We start from the raw sequence: 21,370 nt of genomic DNA, 5'->3' as shown, positions 1-21,370 counted from the left end.
TTGGTGTGGCTTTCCGCTGCGCGCTAATGTCACTGCATCGATTGACTGAGTGACTTGTATATACGTCCTACGCGCTGGCAGCCAGCATTTAGCTAACTCAAGCTGTTTCCCTTCCCTGTCGTCCTTTCCAACAAACACCCCGCACTGAAACACGGCCTCCATCGTAGCGACGACAGTTTTAAATGACGGTAATTAAGGCAGCCCGCAAGGTCATCAGTAGCGTCCAAATAGCCCCGATAGCTCTTCCCATCCGTTTCTTCCACCACACAATTATGCAACTCCATTTAGCAAAGAGCACACTGTATCCATTGACACAGAAGGACCAGTACCTACCTTCGTTTCACAAAACCCTTTAAGAGGTTACCTAAACCTACTATTATCACGGTATAAATTGCCTTTATGAAGAAATCGTAGTCTGTAGTTGATAGTGGGGAACAATATTCTCTTTTTTATATTTTTGTCTTTGTTTCTTCCCATTTCAAGAAAAAAAACTACACTCCTGAGAAGGAAAAAATATGAACATTTATTACAGTACATTAAACTACAACGGGAAAGAACTAAAAATATATAACAAAAATTTCACCTGAACATCCAAAAGAAAACATTGCTTTTATTATACCTTTCAGCCATTTTATTGTTTTACGTTGGAACACAAAATGTCATAAATGTTGCTGTTGTTTAACTACGTTACTTTTGTTTCTATGTTACCCTACATTTATATGCATTTAGTTACAAATATTATTTAATTTCTTTTATACGGTTCCAGGGCAAAAACCATATAGACTTCATTTTCTGTGATTTGTTTAAGGTTGTACAAATTTATATATAGTAATATATATTTCAGTGAAAACATTTTAACAAGGTATGCCATTTTAAATAATTTATTTTTAACATATTTTCACTTAAAAAGAATATATCCTTTTTTTACAAAAAAAAAGCACAAATACATTTTGCCACTTTGGAAATTTAAAATTAATCAAGCGATTGAACTCCCGAAATCCATAACTGAGAAACAGTCTTAAGAAAGTCAAATGTTGACATTTTCTTCAGGTGTTAAATAGATGCTCTGAAGGCAGTAAACAGCAACATTTAAAATTTAAAGTAAATACAAGGAAATATCAGAAACAAATACATCACAATTTTAGGTATCCCTAACTTGTACGCTAGATAATGGTACAAATTAAACGGGCGTTTGTTTGAGAAATTACTACGCTAGATAATGGTGTAGTTAGATCATCTGTCACATTTGTAGAAAAAAGTCTGGCACATATAATAAAAATGATCTACAAAAGTTACATAATCAAGTGAAGTAATTTATTTAAAACTAAATTGTAAATTTAGGCTGCAATCCATAATGAAATTGTGAACACGTGTGGTACTTAATCCATAAAAAAAATTGAATTAAATTATATATTTCTGTGTTTATGGCGTGTAGGCTAAAGGAGACGGTACTGGCGAGAATGAATGAAATGGTAAAAGGAAGACAGTGTGACGAAATGGGAACTCCCCCTCCACGAGGAAACCCACATACATGGAATTTATTCACCACAAAACCTACTTTACTGAAATGCGTGATCAGTATTTCCTGATTATATTGGTTCTGTAAAATGATACGGTAAAACCTTTTGGTAGACATGCAGATGCTGCAACAACAACTGACTGAAGGAATGGAAGGCCAATTGAGGCTCGAGTTTCTTCGGCTCAATCTCTAAACTCTTAAACAAAAGTTCAACATTTCGTAAAGCAAAGCACATAATAATAAGTATGGGAAATTGGATTTCGTCAACGTTAGTGCACGAGGGTTCCTCACAAATGAACAGAAGGACAAAGAAGATCTCTTTGTGTAATACTTTCTGTATAATGTAGGCATTAGATATTGTCTGCTAGATTAAGCTTATATAAAGTGAATAATGTTATGAAAGCATTTCGACTTCCTTCCTAAGAAAATTTGTCTTCTACTGCGCTTAAAATTTTCTACCAATAATATTAGTAATATGATCGTTTCACGTTGGGGTTCCGGGTAGGTAAGCATACAGTGACTGAAGGTATTACGCTGATTCATTAGGAAAAATGCATCATGCCACAGGTGAAAAACGCGATTTATATATATATATATATATATATATATATATATATATATATATATATATATATATATATATATATATATATATATATATATATTATTATTATTATTATTATTATTATTATTATTATTATTAAGTACTCTGCCTTTCGGCAGGTCCTGGGACTAAAAAGCTTTTTTTTTAAAAATTTTACATTTAGGCCTGGAAATGTTTCTTGTACGTTTTTCAATCTGCAGCTTCCTCTTTTAACTCCCAATATTTTCTTCTGTTTCTCAGATCATCTATCAGTTGTGTTCTTCTTCTTATTCCTCGGTTTCATTTCATCTTCCCTTCTATAGCAGTACGAAGAAGACAATATTTGACATCAAAAGATGAATATGTATTCAATGAAGCTTTTTTTTTTAATTAGGCATACTACTTTTCAAATAAATTGGTCATTTATGTTAATGCTACAAGCACTCCTTTTGACTGGAAATTCAATCGGAAATAGTCCATTAAGAAGACCTAGGCGCAGATGGGAGGACAATATTAAGATGGATCTCGCAGAAATAGGAATACAAAATAGAAACTGGATCCAGTTGGCTAAGGACAGAAGCCAATGGACAACTAATGTGAACGCGACATTGAATCTCCTGGTTCCAGTGACCATAGAGTTAGTTATAAGCATTCCTTAAAATAGTTTTTGTTTAAACCAACTGCATCAATATAATAATATCTAAAAGTACTTCACACTATATTGTTTCATCACAAAAATGTGTATAATATGAGAGATTTGATATATGACACTGTGTGTATTTAATATTTTTTCTCTGCATTTTACTAAACTTAAAAGAGATAGTAAAAGAAGTAAGCTGAAGACTGGAAACAAAAAAAATTGTATTCATATCTTCAAACTTACACTAAAATAATAATGTTATATTTTAAATCTTCTTGTAGAAATAAAAATGAAATAAAATCTCAGTTTTACGTCCCACGTTTGTGCTTTGTAGACTAAAGAAAACGGATGAAGTGAATGCTTATGAAATGAACTGATGGAATGAGAATAGGTGGAAATGAGAGAATCTTGGGAAAACCCTCAGTTACGATGGTGCCCACTATATTCTTGCACAGTCTGGGATCGAATTCGGTCTTCTAGTACCAGATATGGGCATTCTACCTCCAAGCCATAAGTAGATAATCAAATATGATAGACAGGTTTTGAAAAATACTGTAGTATTTCCTATGTATAGGTTTTCAAGATTGACTTTAATTAATAGTCAATTGAAAGAATTCTTTGAAAATTCACAGTTCCAGAATAAGACAATTATACACACCATCATGCCACAATTAATATTATACTTAATCTTACATTAACATTGAGTGGGTTCTCTTGTAGCATTCACACATACAAAACCTAGAAATGCATAGAAAAGGAAAAAGTTTTAAAGTATTAAGTTCACTTTAAAACATGATCTAATTCTTTTTTAATTTATAAGTAATGGAATTTATGAATGTTGGTACAGCTGGATTAGAAAACTACTCTTGTTTGTGTATTGATAGCTAAGTCGAGAGAAACCATTCGGAAGAATATCAAGGTATTGAATTCATCTACTGTTTTATCGCTTTCAAAAAGGAGGAGATGCTTTCGGAAAGCTCTTTTTCTCGTGCATCTGTTTCCCTCATAACAAACTGCACAGAAAAATGGCCCATAAAACTGGTCATAAAAGCGTATCATCCGTTGTCGGGAAGGTTCGTCAGGAAATTTGTTCGAAAGAATTGTTTACTACCAAAAGAATTGATTGGTGTTAAGGGGTAGTATTGTTGCCATTATTGCTGTTAGAAGATGCTTTCAACAATTTTATAATACTGATACGGAAAGCATTTATACGGACAATGTATTTTCTTTAAGAAATAGAACAATTGCGTCAATACTTAATTAAAATATCCAACGTTTGCAAAACTCATAAGATGAATGTTGTGTAGAACAAAATATTCTGAAACATAACTTAGAAACATATACACTTCCATAGCTCTAAACTTTCTAAAGGACACTTAACACAGCTTTAAGCCCAACAAGCTAGAGAAGTATAGGAATATGAAAAAGGAAACATACCTCTAAAAGATATTCCTAAAGAATTAAAGTACTTCTAATGTACTTTTGCAAGGAATTTCATCCAGGAAAACCAAATCGTGACCAGAAAACCTTTCAATACCTATATTTTGGACCTCGAAATCATAGTTTAGTATTAAAAATACATAAATTGAACACTAGGTAGTTTCTGTTCAAAATTTCAAACTATTGTCATAATTTCCGAGATAGGTGTGATTCAAAATTAATGCTTTTTACTTTATTCAGCTTACCACTTTTTCTAGTTCCGAAAGAGAACTTAAAATTGAATTATAATGATAAATACTGTTAAAGCAATAAAGCTTAATCTTCCATCATAGATGCTAGCGAATTGCCATTCATGGTAATGCTCGCAGTAAAGCACACTACATAAACGTAGGTCAAATAAAGAATATTATCTGCTTAATTGAGGAGATGTAAAGGGAATTCAAATTTTTAACTTTTAGTGATCGTTGTAAATGGGAATATAACGATCGGAATGTAAAGATATTCATCATCTAATTCCTACTAGGCTGATGGACCGATTTGAATGATTTTTGGTACCTGATTTGACCCTTGTCTACCTTATGTATTTTTTATGTTACTTTCATTAAAGTGCGTATCCAAAAGGGAAGCAAGATATTCAAAGTTTAGGCAAAAAATGGAGTCTCTCAACTTAGAAATACGGAATTTGGTATAACAATTGTTCCTTTCAAATAAACAGACTGCGTTACATCGTTTCTTGAAAATGCGCGTTTCGAGGGAAGCAAGGAGACATTTTCTATAAACAAAATCGAAAATACGCCACTGTAAATAATGTAAATGTGGCGATATTTTTCCACGATCTGCTCCTAGCTTCGCTAATTTTGATTACTTTGGCTGCATTAACTTACTTGGACTTACTTCATATCATAGCACATTTTCGGCAAAGGTATGTAGGTTGTTGTATATGACACGTGAAAGTAGGATGGCTAACACCTTCTAAATCACTAAAATCAATTTTAGTGATTTTTCGGTACATGAGTGAACATTAACCTAAATAAGCTTTAGTATATTTTTGGCAAGGGGTCGAGAAAGTGTAAGAGGTTGATATGAAGAAACGACTAATGAAACCTATAATGCTGTACAATCCTTAGTTTCTGGGGTTGCTGAGATCATTCGTAACACTCCCGACATCGTTGAAGTCTATGTTTTACTCTTTTGATATGGAAGGGAGCGCGGTGGCTCAGTGGTAGAGCATTCACCTCTGCTACTTGGAGTCCCTGATTTGATCCCAGTTCGCGCCGTGTGGACTTTGTGATGGACAAACACCATGCTCGTGGGTTTTCTCGGGGTTATTCCGTTTCCTCCCACTTTCATCATTCCACCATTCCATTCATTCCTCATTATCACCGTCTACTTTAGCCTAACCGGCATAACCATGGGACGTTAAACTTAAATATTTCATTTCATTTTTTTCCTTTGATATGTGCTGGAATGGGAATTTGGTGACATTTAAATATAATAATAAGCGTTCGATATCAGTGTCAAATCTAGGAAATCAAGAGTAGATGTGAAGAAAACGAATTTCATCTAGTCTTACGGAATAAAAATGATATGGTTTTAGTTGTTTCAAAATTTAAAGCTGTAAGTATTTTGTAGGCTATGTGTTTTGTAGGCTTACTGACTCAACTCTTCTGGATTTAAAGAAATTTAAAGAATGAATAGGAAGAAAATTTTTTATCTTACAATAGATTGTTACAAGGTATTGCAAGATTACTTATATTCATTGTCTGTCACATAAGAAAATGCATGTTTCCCACGGGATAGTCTCTTGCCTCTTGAATCAAGGGAAGATTTGAGAAAATCAGTTCGCTTAATGTAATTGACCTTAAAAACTTTTAAAGATGTGAATCCTGGCAAAATAACAAAATACGTTAGGTTCGCAAATGCAATTTACGCAACAAATAACATGAATAATGTGACAAGCAGAAAAGCAGAGAAACTGTTATATGGTTAGACGACAGAGAGAAAAATCACAAACTGAGTGTTTAAAGTGTATAGCAAGAAAACAAGCACATAAGTATGTGCCGTACAGTAGTGTTTAACGTTCTAACCTGCCAATCAACTGATCCATATTCGAGTCATTGTCAAGTGGACTACTTAATTTTCATCGAAGGAACATCCATCATATGTAACATTAATATTTACTTTCTTCTTTTTGCCGAAGAAACAGGCATTACTTGTAGTTTTATAGGTTTATATACGGTTTCATTCTGTGAGTTTTTTTTCTCAAAAATAATAATATAAGACTGCAGGTATGATTCTACCTAAGTAGAACAAAAGCAAAGGAGTTCTAGATGTATTTGGATTAATAAAATGTAAAAATAAGCTTACATCTGAAACTAAATATACAAGTAATTGAAACGAAAGTAGCAAGTTAGTGAGTCATCGCTGGGCAGAAGTGCAAAGGAATATACGCTGAGGCGCAGTCAAGTGCCTGTCTTGATCTCTCTCTAAACTGTGAACTGAATACATTTTTTAAAAAACGCACACAATGGTATCAATAAAATACTGGTGTGTGAAAACATAAAGCGAAGAAGAAAGAAACAATGTTATTATATTTTGTTTTTATTATTAGATGTTCAGTACGTTGAAAGAAGAAATCATATTCACTATTTAATGAGAATATTATTAATAAACTAATGTCCATACCGAGTGGAAAGACAGTATGTATTCTGAAAGATTTTAAATAAGGTTTTATATATCAATTTTCTTCTCACAAACGCTAGATATTCTATTTTTGGCATTCTCTGTTACGGAATTTAATAAAAATGGCGTGACAACAACCTAGTCCGAGGTAGGCGTTAACTATGTTAATAAAATTCATTTCAAACGGTTCAGCCATATTTTGTTATGATAGACAACGTATTTTTCATTTATATACTATGCAGATATAGATTAATAGTATTGTTACTGTTTGTTATTTATTTATTAAAGATATTTATTGACATAAAAATGAGGTGTTATGTTTAACATTTAACAATACCTAGCGTTTTCCATGTTATCAACAGTCAAGTAGCGAATTTTTTTGTGTAATATTTATATTACATTGAATTTAGTGTGTCACGCTAGTAGCAAATTAAGCATGAGTGCTAAGACATTGTTCAGTTTTAGTTCTCGAGAGATTTTATTTCCTGTTTTTCTATTATTGTCAATAGCTTACAAAACACTGGCACCTGACTTTTGCTTGTATAGTCTTTAACATTTTTCCCACATACTTTTCTCAACGTTTAAGTCTCTAGACTAAAGGAGACGGATGGTTAATGAAAATAAATTCTAATTCAAGTAAAATTATAATTGACCCTTAACGGGAATCGAACACGAGGCTACAAGAACCCAAATCGCACGCGCTGGCCACTAGACCAGCATAAAGCATACATGTTTCGCTAACAGTATCGTACAAATTCCCCGTGTGTATGACGACGTTTCGTCGTTTCCAAGTCTGTTCCGGTCATACCGGGACACGAGTGTGACTGCTTTCAAGTCAAGAAATTCTTTACCAGTTTCATCACTGCTTCCCAATAGAAGTATAATAATAGGGTCTGTTCTAACTTCAACAGGTAAGAACTGACTGTGGCCAGATACTTTTTTTCTGAAAACAGAGTTCGATTCTCAGCAATACCTAATGTGTTTCGGATCCTACGTTCAGCTATAAGTCCATGTCTAATATAGCCTCGCTGCTGAATGGGACGCTAAAATCAAATCAACTACGACAACTAATGACAGACATTCTAGAAAGAGCTCTGCAGACAATTTTCTTCATAATAAACATTTTTCGTATCAAACAGAACAAACATATGTATAATAACAAACATTCTGTAAAACCTTCCGAGGTATTTAAACACCTTAAAAAATGGTGTTGGAACTCCCACCACAAATGGATTCTAGCAAACAAAGTAGTCTATTTTTGTAATTATTCAAGTTGATCAGTTGCTACATTTGTTAATGAAATGTTGATGTTACATGTTCTCCATGAAATATACGCCAAGAAAAAAATATCATTTGCCAAAATTCCGGCGTTAGATACGTTGATTTATATTTAAAAAAAACGGAAAACAGGAGCTAGTTCAGAGATCTGCTCCCTGTATTTATCGCTAGTTTAGTCAGTTTGTCACGACAATATTATAAGTATGGGATCCAAACTTGTGTTGCATTCTTCAAGGTTTAAGGTTCTTAACATATTTCAGATTTTATCGAGAGACAAATTCGTGGTGTATGTTTCAAGGTGGAGTTTCCCTATTTATTCAAGAAACTTGTATTTCAGCTTATAATGGCAAATATTTTTGCTAACTTCAAATTCCCTGCATTTCGTTGCAGTTTATATTATTTTAAACCATTGCTTAATTCTATTTTAGAATTGTTCAAAATATTTGTCATATTATCTTCGACATTTTCAAGTATAATTGTCTTATTTTTCATTTCTTTATATAATGAAATATGCCACAGTGACATTTTGCACTATGCTCTCTGTTTCATTAAGAACGAAAGGTAAGTAGTTTATATCTAAACGAAAAATAAAATTAGTTATATTTAGTTCCAGAAATAAAGATAATGAAAGCCACTGTGCGGACCACACACAAAACAACTGAAATCTATCTCCTTGACCATAGCTAATTATGGGCTACAATTGAACAATTGAAGAAAATTCAATTTATTTTTGAGCTTTAAACTTATTCATATTTTTTTAGAAATAAAAAGTAGAAGAATTTACGCTTGTAAAATTCTACTCCATCTTGTTCGCTTTACAGCAAATCAAATACTTGCAGAATATCGAATCATACCTTAAACTATAACCATATTTTTATTACTGGAGTCCTACCTGATCAATGAAAAAAAAAAGTATTACGCAGATTCGAACGCTGGTCGCGGGAATGGGAATTCTGCATGGATCGAATGAGCTACGGAATAAGATGACACAAGTCCTCAACTCTGTAAGTATATGGCAATAACTTTAAGCTTCACGCTGTGAAAGAACATTGTTTTTTTTTTTTATTAAGATTTACGATATTTGTATAATGTCAAGTGTGAAGTGGAAAGAGAGAGATCATGCAGTTATCGATTTGGTTAGGGATTGAGCTTTTAAAACCTTTAAACCATTTAATTATATCGCGAGATGGTAGCAAGGAATATGTACCGATTTAATTATCATAGTAAGGGGCAAAAGATGCTATCCTGCGGAAAACATACATTTTCTTATGTGACAGACAATACATAACACACATAGAATGCATTTTCAACATTGTTCATTAAAATATGATTTCATTTGATGAAGTGGTTAGACTTCCAACGTGCGCCTCTCCATCTGAACCTGTCCTGTATAAAGCAAGAAAACTTCATAGTGAAAACTCAGGCGGATGAAGTCAAGATTGAATTTCTTTTTACGACACCAACAGATGACATAGATTAATAGTCGATTTTTCGATGCTGTATTATTCAGAAATAAAAACGAGGCATAATTAATTGAAAAGACACAGTTATTTCCAGTGACGACGCCAGCTTTAAGTTCTTAGGGGGGCAAAAGAGGGGCAGATACATTTTCGGGGGGGCAGTTATTTGCCATACCAAAAATGACATATTAATTACTTTTGACTTATTTTACATTAAATTGTGTATTTTGTTGCAGTTTTCATATTAGACCTATATGATTAAAAATTAAACTTATTTCAAGTAAAATTTATAACTAACAAATAAGTAATGTCTGCACATGGAATATTTTTCAATGAAACTTTTGAAGCCTAAACATAAATTGAATTACTTTCGCGTATGCTACAAGTAATACATTCTAGTACTATATGCTACGTCTCTCTCTCTTTCTCTCTCTCTCTCTCTCTCTCTCTATATATATATATATATATATATATATATATATATATATAGAGAGAGAGAGAGAGAGAGAGGGGGGGGGAGAATTTACGAGAAGCTGCTGAAAATGTCGTAGTCCAATACAGAAGGAATGTAGGTACTAGGTAGAAAAATGAAACCGTAGTTTAGAAAAACATATCTGTATGTACAAATACAAATTTTCATATTAATATTGACATTCTTATTGTTTCTCAGGCCTCTGAAGTGATTATGTGTGCCCAAACAGATAATTTCACAAACATCCAGATCCTTAACTATTATAACATTTTTGTTCCACCAAGGGAAGTCATCGAAGTAAATTAATTAGGAAATCAGTGACACACCACGGGACTCTCCTCCGTTATACAGTGGTGAAGAAGTAAGTGGCTTAGTATAAACGTGGCAATTTCTCAACAAATTATGCTTTACATCCAGGATGATTAAAAGCAATGACTCTTCCCGAAATCATGGATGCAATTTGTGACATTATTCTTTAAAATTGCAGCATTTCAGCCAGTGGTGGATATAGCACGGGGCCGGAGGACCTAGGCCGCTCCAGTTTTGAGTGGCAAAAATAATTTAAGCTATTATTTATATACTTTTTAAAGTGTATAGTAAACTCACGATATACTTATTATAGTCTGAGGTCTGGCTGCACCCCACTTTCTCAGATTTTACCTTCTCAGCAAAACTTGTGTCAGAGATTCTGGTCATTTCTTTGGAACTCGTCGGTTGCATAATTCAGAATGGCTTGGGTATGCGTAAGTTCTCGATATAATGGGTTCCCAAAATATCTGTCAGGAGAATAAAAGATTGACGGCATTAAGAGAAGTCTTCTTCCAATTTGACAGTAATGCTGATCAATTTCGCTCACGAATAGTAACCATAGATTAAATATGGTTGTACCACTATGATCCTGAATCGAAACAACAGTCAATGGAGTAGTAGCACTCATTTCTCCATCGCCCCAAGAAGTTCAAGAAACATAAGTAGGTTCAGAAACTGTTTGCAACATTCTTCTGGGATAAGTATGGAGTCGTACTCATAGACTACCTCCGCAACGGTCAAATATTTAATCCAGAATCTTTATATTACTTACAAAACTGAAAGAAAAATTCAAAGTTCAACGCCGCGGAAAATGAAAAGAAAGGAATTCTGTTCCTTCAGGAGAATACACCTGTTCATCAAGCCCCTGCGAACACAACTGACATTGCATAATCTAGGATTTCAATGTCTAGATCATCATTCTTATTCCGCAGATTTAGCTCCGTCTAACTATTACGTGTACTTATTTCCCAAACTTAAATAACAGGTGAAAGGATGCCATTTTAGATCTGATAGGGGTAGTGCTACGAACAGTGGTGCGAGGAAATCTTTAGATTTTTTAACTTTTCTGCAAAAACTGGAGCACTGCACAAGGTAGTATATTGACTCTCGGGGGAAGTGTAGAAGTAGTAAAACTTAACCATTCCACGTGCACTCCTTCTGGGTTGAGCTACGAATTTTTCAGCAGTTCCTAGTGAATATGGTAGACTTCACATCAGTACCTTAAAACAAAATAAGTAAGGGAGCACTAGTATAAACCGATTAGTAACTAAAGATCTGCACTCTGACAATACGTTTTATTGGGAATCAATTTAATTCCATAAATTTATTATCATCATTTTCAGGAAGGGAAAACACAACTCTTTTTATCCTCTTCAAAAAATTAAGCCCTGGTAGTTGCAAACTAAGCTGTTATAAGCACATCCTCTGAATATTGAAAGCCGAGAATAATGTTTCAGAAAAAAGAAGTAGGGCCTATAGAATCTTGAAATAAAACAAAATATGAAACTGAAAACTTCAAACCTGGATAAATGCAAACAAGTTACGTAACTGGTTTTACCTTTCTTTTGTTTCCAATCAAAGTTTATCCAATAAGAAGAAAACAAGTCGACCAAATCTACTATTGTTCACTAGGCGCAATAATTAAAAATCATAAGAAAGAAGTATAACTAAAATTTACCTCAAAAAGCGCTAAATTAGAAAACAGAAATATGCGTGCATACCCAGACGCTCAAAGAATAAAGATTGAGGACTAATCTGCCACATAGTAAATGCATGGAAAGTAGACTACAATTTGTCAATGAGATTGGTTATGATACTGATATAAAATACTACATGTAGAATGTTTAAAGATTGTAGGAGTCTGGGGGGGCAGTCTAGGTGGCAGTCAGGGGGGCAGAAGTAGCTACTAGGGGGGCGCTCGCCCCCCTTGCCCCCCCTCTAGCGTCGTCACTGGTTATTTCTATTAATATTTTATAGAAATAAAAATATTAACTTTCCAAAATATACATACTTTAGATTTTTTGTCACAACATTAACAAGTAAAGTGTTTAAAATCTTATATATTCATTATTTTATTTACATTATTTCAAGTTATTTTATTTTCAACAAACTACGTGTTACTGCATTTTAAATCAAATATCCATGCCCCTACGTTTTTGTTGTTTCATAGTTTTATTTAGGATATATCAAGAATATGTAAAGTGTTTGTGATAAACATTAATCAATACTTATAACATTTTTAATTAAACTACTAGCAGATCGTACTATAGACCTTATAATACAAGAAAACTGTAATGAATTTGTAAATGAATATTGTATTCACTTTGATTAAAATCCTTTTCTTCTTCTTGTACGTTCGAAGACAATTGTTCTCAAGGACATTTTCCTTCTAGTATTTTCTCCCCATTAGATAGTTGAAACTTCTAGACATCTTCTCCTAAGTTTCTTCAAAAATTTAGTATCAGGACCAACTTTTCCAAAAATATTCTTATACTTCCATTTCTTCATAGTGTTTCTTTAACATCTCAATCTCCTTTTTCTAATTCGTCCTTCAATTTCCTTCGTAAATCGCCCTTCAACCTTCATATGCGAAATTCTGAAGTAACCCTTCGTAAATCTATTCTCAGTTTGTAATAAACTTTTCTCTTATTATCTTTTCCTTCTGCTGAGACCAATATTCCATTCGCTTCTGCAATAAAGCCTCCACTTTTAAAACTTATAACAACTTTGCTCTTCAAATCATTTTCTATTTTCTAATCTTTCATCATCCTTTCCGATTAGTCCCAACATTCGACCTTTCTCTTTCTTAAATCTTCATTTTCTGTTATAACACTTTATATTATCTTCCAAGATTCTTTCTTCTTTATGATTCTTACTAGCACTTCCGGTATTCTCCATGACTTCCTGCTCTTTGTTATTGGGATCAGAGTCCCCAGTACTTTAAATAACTGTGAAAATGTTGTAAACTATAACATTAATCTACTTAGCTTTCTTCTTCCGTTTGTATTATTGTAATTTACATTTTTTACATTATTATTACTATTATTATTATTATTATTATTATTATTATTATTATTATTATTATTATTATTATTATTAGTAGTAGTAGTAGTAGTAGTAGTAGTAGTAGTAGTAGTAGTAGTAGTAGTATTTAACAGGCTCTGGAAGTTCTGAAATGAATCAAAGACGTTCGTTTCCTCTTCTGCTAATTCACGTATATGCATTTATTAATTGTGAACTTTCACCATTTGATAGATCATAGTTGATCGTAATATTGAGTTTCTGTGTAACTGTAGCTGACATCTCACAAGAATATACATACGAAAAAAGGTAACATTGTCTATCGTTGACGTGAATGTTGTTTATCTACTACATGACATGATTGAGGAAACTGATTTCGGCTCATGAAGCAACTTTTACATATCTTCACGACGTTAGGTCCTTATTGTGTACCGGTGCCTTTCTAAAATTGACTTCTTAAAGAAACCTGGCAGTTATAAATATCTTTGTTGAATTCGTCATGTATTCGTCAGGATGCCACAGACTGTCAAATATAGCTATCTTGGTTGTCATGTATGAAAGGTGTTGTACAACCATCTATCAGACATGTTCAGTCGGGGAACTCTTGGCCAAGGAAGCAGAGGAGCACTGTGTCCAAACAGAAATGTAGTGCAATACGTATAAGACGAGAGCACGCTTAGTTCTGTTGGAATGTAGCCTTCAGCAAAACCTGCATTAAAAACACTATAGTACACATGAAGTACGAACTAATATGAAATACAATAGCACCGCACACCATTACAGCCGGTGGCAGGTCGACATGGTGAATTAAAATGCAGTGGCGTCGTCCATCCTACTGCAATGGTAGTGTCTGATAAGAATGCCGCAATCGTGATGATACAGACACATATGGGAATAGTCGTAAAAGTTTATGTTTTGCCATCCGTCTCTCCATACATAAAGTTCACGACGCCATTGTACATATGCTACACAGTCAGAGGGATCTACGGCAAAAGCGCCGTGCAAACATGAACCGCTCTGCCAGACCACGTAGAAGCGACCTTGGAAACACTGCACTATGCAGTAGATGTTACTAGAGCCATATGCACAAGTGATCTTGTCCTCATGCCTTGAGATATGGCACGGTCGTTGTGGTCCGGCGCGTCAAAGCGAGTTGCCATTGTAGGGGACACGCTCAACTGTAGTCACATTAAGTCAACTACTAGCACCAATAGTAAAAGGGTAAGCAACACTTTCGTTATGACATTATGCACTCACGACTAGACGCCAAATCCTGCAGGTAGTACTGCTACCTTCAACGACGAAACATCTTTGACCATATTCACACTCACACACACCAATCTTTGTCTACCAATAAACTGTGGTTCTCTGAACGGCCTTATTTCATTTCAGTAGATAATATACTTGCGCCTCTGCTGTTGTACTAAATAATTGTTTATCCTTTCATGCCCTTGATAGTCTCCAAATTTAAACAACCTACGCTGTTTTCTTCTTGGTGTTGCTTGTTTAATGGCTAACACTATATAACTTCTAGAGAGTTACTTACACCAACCAGTATATTCTTTGTTTTAAATTTGATAGTCATATTTTCATTTTCATTTTTTTGTATTAGTAGCATACAGCGATAAATTGTAACTGCCTGAAGGATAATATGTAACTTCCCGAAAGATAATATGTTCACTGTTATGTTTAGTGATAATAGTGCATTTTAAATCTGTGTACATTTGTATGTGGTGCTATTTCAAACAAAATATCTTTGCTGAGTTGGCAATATTGCCTCATCTATGGCAGCACTGCTAGTAGTTTTCGATACGACATTTTGCTACCATTATATTGACTGTTTTAACGGTTTTCAAGATATTTTCTTAAAAAGTATATTTTTCCATGATTATTATTATTATTTGTATATTCTAATCTTGAAGATCCGTAGGTCCTGTCCTTCTTGTCCATGGCACCTAACATTTTGCCAATTTTCATTTCTCATGATGTTCAATCAGATGTGCTATGTGACAATCAGATTTGAGCGACAGCTTGTGGGACTTTCTCTTGTGAGTTTTATGTCAGTTAACAATTTGAGTCTATAATTTTCGTACAGGTTTATATTGTTTCTGATTGTGAAAGGACCTAATATAATGAGTAAATAAAATAGATCAAAGTTAAAATATTGAAAGGTAGAAAAAGCAACACAAATTTTCCGATTCGACATTTTGTTGAGTTTCCGCCAAATTCAATCTTTTACGAACACTTAATAAACAAATGAAAAGAAGATTTGGAGGTCCAAGTTGTTAGACACCAAATCCATCTATTCATAAAATAATTGCTTTTAAATAACATAATAGGTAAAAGATAAAAAGTAGACCGCCTCAATTTTGGGGCAATGGGAAGATTTTGGTTATGTTAGGGTTGTTACTTTGTTCCATATGCACTATCCTTTAATGTAGCCATGATATATATACTATGGTCAACCGTGTGTGAATGCACTAGTATTACATGGGCAGTTCTCAATGTTGCTAATAATTTCTTAATTATATTAAGTTGCTAATGCTTAGGTCTATCCCAGTTATTTAATTTCTAATTTTATTTTAGTGGTAGTTCCATAGTTGATATTCCTAGTTAAGGTTACATCTTATAAATAATAATCCCTGTCGATGGTCGCCTACTTGACTTGATCCCTGAGCTTCAGGACATAGTAAGAAGTATCATCCGCTTGCACATTTGAATTATTACGGAGACCAAAGGCTTAATATAGAAAACCATCTTTCAAAAGTGAAAGAGAATGAGTATACTTCTTAATACTTAAGAAGAAAAGATGGAGCATAAAAAATGTGGCGAAACATGTTATGGAAAGGTATGTTTAACAAATTAATTTGTGTGTACTCACGTCATGGAATAGATGCAGATCTCCGAAGATGCACTGGCGAAACACTGTTCAAGACGTTCTGAAACAAAAAGAAATGATTCACTTTCTAATTCATCCTAGACGTAGATAAAATACAGACAACTTATATTGTTTATTACGAGATATTATACTAGGATTACACGACGGCGAGTGGCCAAAATAGAGTTTTGGCAATTCTTCCGTTTGCTTCGTATTAACAAGTAACACTTCCCAAGTGTAACACATCGTTTTCGATAAAATTTGGCAGGTAGATACTACACATGAAATAAACTAACACGTGTTTTTTTATTTTTTGCGGAGAAACGGTTTTAGGGGACAAAAGCTCCCACCACAAATTTTGAAAGTTGACGCCCGAAAGGAAAAACAAGTTGGCAGAAGTGAACGAAATTTGGCAAATATATTGCAGACGTAAAATGAAGTAATACATGATTCGTATTTTCCTGAAGAAAACGGTTGGATGGAGCACGGACCCTTACAAACCTATGAAATATCAAAAGTGCTAGTAACAGTATGTCAGATGTGTGTTAAGGACATGAAGAATTGCAACGAAATTTGTGTAGGGACAATATGCAAAAAATAAACGAATACGGTTTTCTTCATTTTCTGCGGAAAAACGGTTTTAGCGGGGAAGACCCCACCCAAAATCTTGACAGTTGACCCCCGAAAGGCAAGAAGAATTGAACCGAAGTGAATGAAATTGTGCACAAATATTGTAGACATAAAATGAGAGAATACGGGTTTCATATTTTCCTCAAAAAAAAAAAAAAAAAAAAAAAAAAGGTTGGGTGGGCACGGACCGAGTGGACCGAGGCGTTGAGTGGCGGAAGGAGTGGACCGAACCGAATGAAATTGTATGTAAGTACTAGATATGTAAAATAAGGCCTTCCGTGTTTCACAAGTGTCTTCATCCGATTTCTTCAAATTTGGCAGATCATCAATAAGTACAAAAAGTATAGCGTATTTTATAGTATTTCAGGAGGCACCTTTAACTCTTACAATGTTTTTCTGTTTGCTGTCTGCTTACAATGTGCCAAATTTGAAGCAAAACGGATAAGGAAACTTGAGAAACACGAAAGACCTTATTTTACATATGGCCTATACAATATCTACACACAATTTCATTTGCTTCGGTCCACTCCTTCCTGCACTATTACGGTAATATTTACTTGTTTTCCGGAGGGAGCCTAGGCCCCAACACTGTTTTTCCACACAAATTAAAACAAGTTTTATTTATTGTTTTGCAAATTGTTCCTATACGAAATTTCATTGCAATTCTCCACATTCTTTACTAACTTCTGCCGTATACTTATTTGCACTTTTGATATATCGTAATCAATGGTTTACAAGGTCCGTGCCTCATTCAACCGCTTTTTTTCACGAATATACGAAACCTAATACCTTATTTTACGTCTGCAATATCTGTACACAATGTCATTCAATTCGGTGCACTTTTTTTGCCTTTTGAACCCCAAATTTCAAATTTTGGGTGGGGAATATTCCCCCTAAAACTACTTTTCCGCAGTATATAAAAAACCCGTATTCGTTTATTTTTTGTGTATTATCCCTACACAATATGTCGTTCCAACTCTTCATGTTCTCTAAGCACTTCTGACTTGCTGTTATTAGCACTTTTGATATTTCACGATCAAAATTTTGTAGAGGTTTGTGTCCCACTCAACTTTTTTTTTTTTTTTTTTTAAAGAAAAATACGAAACCCGTATTCCCTCATTTTATGTCTACAATATATGTGCACAACTTCGTTCACTTCTTCTGGCCTTTTGGGAATCAACTTTCAAAATTTTGGATTGAGACTTTTGTCCCCTAAAACTGTTTTTGTGCAGAAAATAAAAATAAGTATTCGATTATGTTTTGCGTATTGTCCATACACAAAGTTTCGTTGCAATTCTTCATGTTCTTTACACAAATCTGACATACTGTTATTAGCAATTTTGATATTTCATGATCAATGGTTTGGAGGGGTCCATGCTCCACCTAACCGTTTCTTCCAGAAAAATACCAAACTTGTATTCACTCATTTTAAGTCTACAATATCTGTGTACAATTTCGTTCACTTCTGTCCACTTCTTTTTTGCCTTTCGGGTGTCAACTTTCAAAATGTTGCGTGGGAGCTTTAGCCTCCTGAAACCGTTTTTCCGCAGAAAATAAAAACACTTGTTTGTTTATTTGATGTATAGTTTCTACCTGCCAAATTTTATCAAAATTGGAGTGTTACACTTGGAAGTGTTACTTGTAAGCTAATTTGTGCATTCTGTCTATATTCACAATTTCAACTATTTGGAATTACTTAATAACTGTTTTTTTTTCATTCGTGCAACGTTTAATACAACATTCCACATGTATCAGTTTATATAATTTTTAACAATCTATTTTTTGACTCAGTGAGATAGTTATTAATATACTGTATATTAAGAAGGGTCCTAGTAACTGTTATATCGAAGAGCCAAGCACACACACGAGAATGTATAGAGTTATTTATCTACTGCTTGCACCCTGAATAGCTCGGAAGTGGAAGGTACTGCAATAGGCCTTTTCACAGACATCGTTGTATAAAAGAGCTAATTTTTGTAGCACATTACAGTAAAGGAAGGAAAAAACATACTTGAATGGAGATGAGTAAACAACAATGTACTTACTTCTGTTAATGGAACAATGCTTTGTAATGTTATATAAAGAAAAGTACTAGTGTTGTGAACGTCATAATGTTTCATGTTTCTTGGCGTTCTATGAACGTCAATCGTCAGTGCGTTAGTTCAAATACCAGGGATCGAAAAAATCAAAGACGAGTGGTAGTGTTCCATCCAACAGCAGAAGGAGAAACAGTCACTATAGAGCAAACGATATTCTAACATCTCCTGCACTCTACACACATTCATAAGTTATGTTTAAAATTATGTTCATCAGCTGCACAACAGCAGTTCAGGCTGGAACGTAAATATCGCTGTACATGTAGCATTCAGGTCGAAATGGTGCCTTGGTTTAATATGATAACCGTTTTCCAAATAGCTCTTAGTAGAACAATAAATGATATCTGTGGAAATTATGACGATGGAAAATACAAACGATACTTAACTGATTCAATCAGAGCTCATTCTGATGGAATGTTATTAATGTGGGCTCTGTTTATCTACGCCAATAGCAAGAACATTAACCTCACACGCCATGACAATCACTGGTTTGTTGCTCGTACAAATGCGATGTTTTCCATAGTTGTTTTAAAAAAATCACGAGTAACTACTTCTGGGCTTGATTTACGTTTATTGGAGTATCTTTCGACTAATACCGTGCATTCCTACATTGTTCTCACAACTAGGAACAAAGATGTCCCCTTACCACGAAACACACACTGAAATACATCTTTTGGGCCATGGTGCCTGTTTCATACTGTTATTGAATGTGGCACTTGCAGTCGTTCTTGATTTGTTTTGACCATGTATTTACCGTGTTTTAACGTAGCAGAAATAAACTCGTGTGCTACACAACCGACATTCTCACTACTTTTATCTTCCTTTACATGCCATTTCAAGGGTAATTTTCTATTTTAAAATCGAGACATTATTGTTATAAAACAGCATTCAATTATGATTTCTTATGTTGTAATATAGTAGACACTAGCAGCGTTCACCCCGCTTCGCTGCGGTCACCCCGGAACGCAATAAACTTTGTTACTTAGATAATTTTTACTTTTTCGCTTTCAAGTGATATGATAAAAACCATAGAAGATTGCAGTAAATCTTAACATTATATCGCCTGTCATTTATGTTAACCCGCCCCGCTTCGCTGCGGTCATCCCGGTGCTGGCATATTGTAAAAGTGTCTGTAAAAATAAGCAAATCAATTAAAAAATTTTAAACAGAAGATTCAAGCTATTTTCCGCTGTATATCGCCTGTCATTTATGTTAACCCGCCGAGTGACACGGTCATGCGGGTTGCATATAAATACGTTTATTTTTACCTATGATGAACTAATAACAAAGGATTTGTACGTTATGGACACTTGAATGGTCAATTATCTCAAGACACTGGTAATTAAAAATTAAAGTGATATGATAAAAACCATCTAGGGTCCAAATCCTAATAACCCCCCAAAAATGAAAGAAATTGGTTCAGCCGTATTAGCGTGATGAGCGGACAAAGGATTTTGTACGTTCTCTTTTATATATATAGATATGAGCCCTCATGATGCTGGAACAATACCTGAAACATTGAATGCTTTCACCAGAAATAGAATTAGGAATCACGAACATTGACTATGGAGTAAACAGGAGCTCAGTAATGCATTTTTAAATAACTTAAATATGTCTATACTTTCATTATTAATGGCTTTTATTCGCACTCATAGATGCTAAATCTTGATTCATATAGTAGCGAGAAAAACAAAAATAAAACGTTCAAAATCTTGCTGAAATCTTATGTACTGTTAGATATAAATCTTTTGAGAAGACATTGTGAACATAACTCTACAATATTAGGTTTTTGTTATAAATTATTTTTAAAAAACGTCATGATGTCGGGATAAGAAATGAAGCATATTTCCTGTAAGCAAAATCCATTTTTTATGCCTCTCTATTAAGAGGAGAAGCCTTGGCCAGGTTTACATCCTGGCTGCGCTACTGTACCTTTTCTATTCCCAAACCTTTCATTTATAATTTCAATCATTGGATTTGTTCTAGTTCACATGTTGTATCTTCAAACACCAAAATCATAATAATATGTTATTAGCCTAAAGGCCATAAACGTGGGACGCTATACTAAAACATTTTTCCCTTTAATATTTAATCCAGTGAAATAATACATAATCATCTTCCGTAATAACAAGTCGTTTATTATGTATATGCAATAATGATTCTGTATACAAGAAATGGTGATCACAGCCTATTTTTATCAACATTATAGCATACCTACTATGTATTCTAAATTTAATTAATAATATGGTATATAAAGGTATGTAATATTATAAAACAAATTGGTCTTTTCCAGAATAGAAAATACGTGAAACAATGTTCATTCAAAGGGCACTGACATGTTCCGAAACATTCGAAGAATGCC

At 33.9% G+C, this 21,370-nt stretch overlaps 1 protein-coding gene across 1 annotated transcript in view; it reads right to left on the bottom strand.

The window, feature by feature from the left end:
• LOC145678368 (zwei Ig domain protein zig-8-like) overlaps positions 1-21,370 on the bottom strand; it is an 887,136-nt gene that overhangs the window by 706,338 nt on the left and 159,428 nt on the right. The window contains exon 2 of the mRNA XM_081748434.1: positions 16,286-16,343. The gene's annotated coding sequence lies outside the window, so the exon portion shown is untranslated. The remainder of the gene's footprint in view (positions 1-16,285; positions 16,344-21,370) is intronic.

Source organism: Thermobia domestica, chromosome 2 (genome assembly GCF_964235325.1).
Source record: "Thermobia domestica chromosome 2, izTheDome1.hap1.1, whole genome shotgun sequence".
Lineage (NCBI taxonomy): Eukaryota > Metazoa > Arthropoda > Insecta > Zygentoma > Lepismatidae > Thermobia > Thermobia domestica.
The sequence above is the reverse complement of the archived record's forward strand: the minus strand, read 5'-3'. Positions and strand labels throughout refer to the sequence as shown.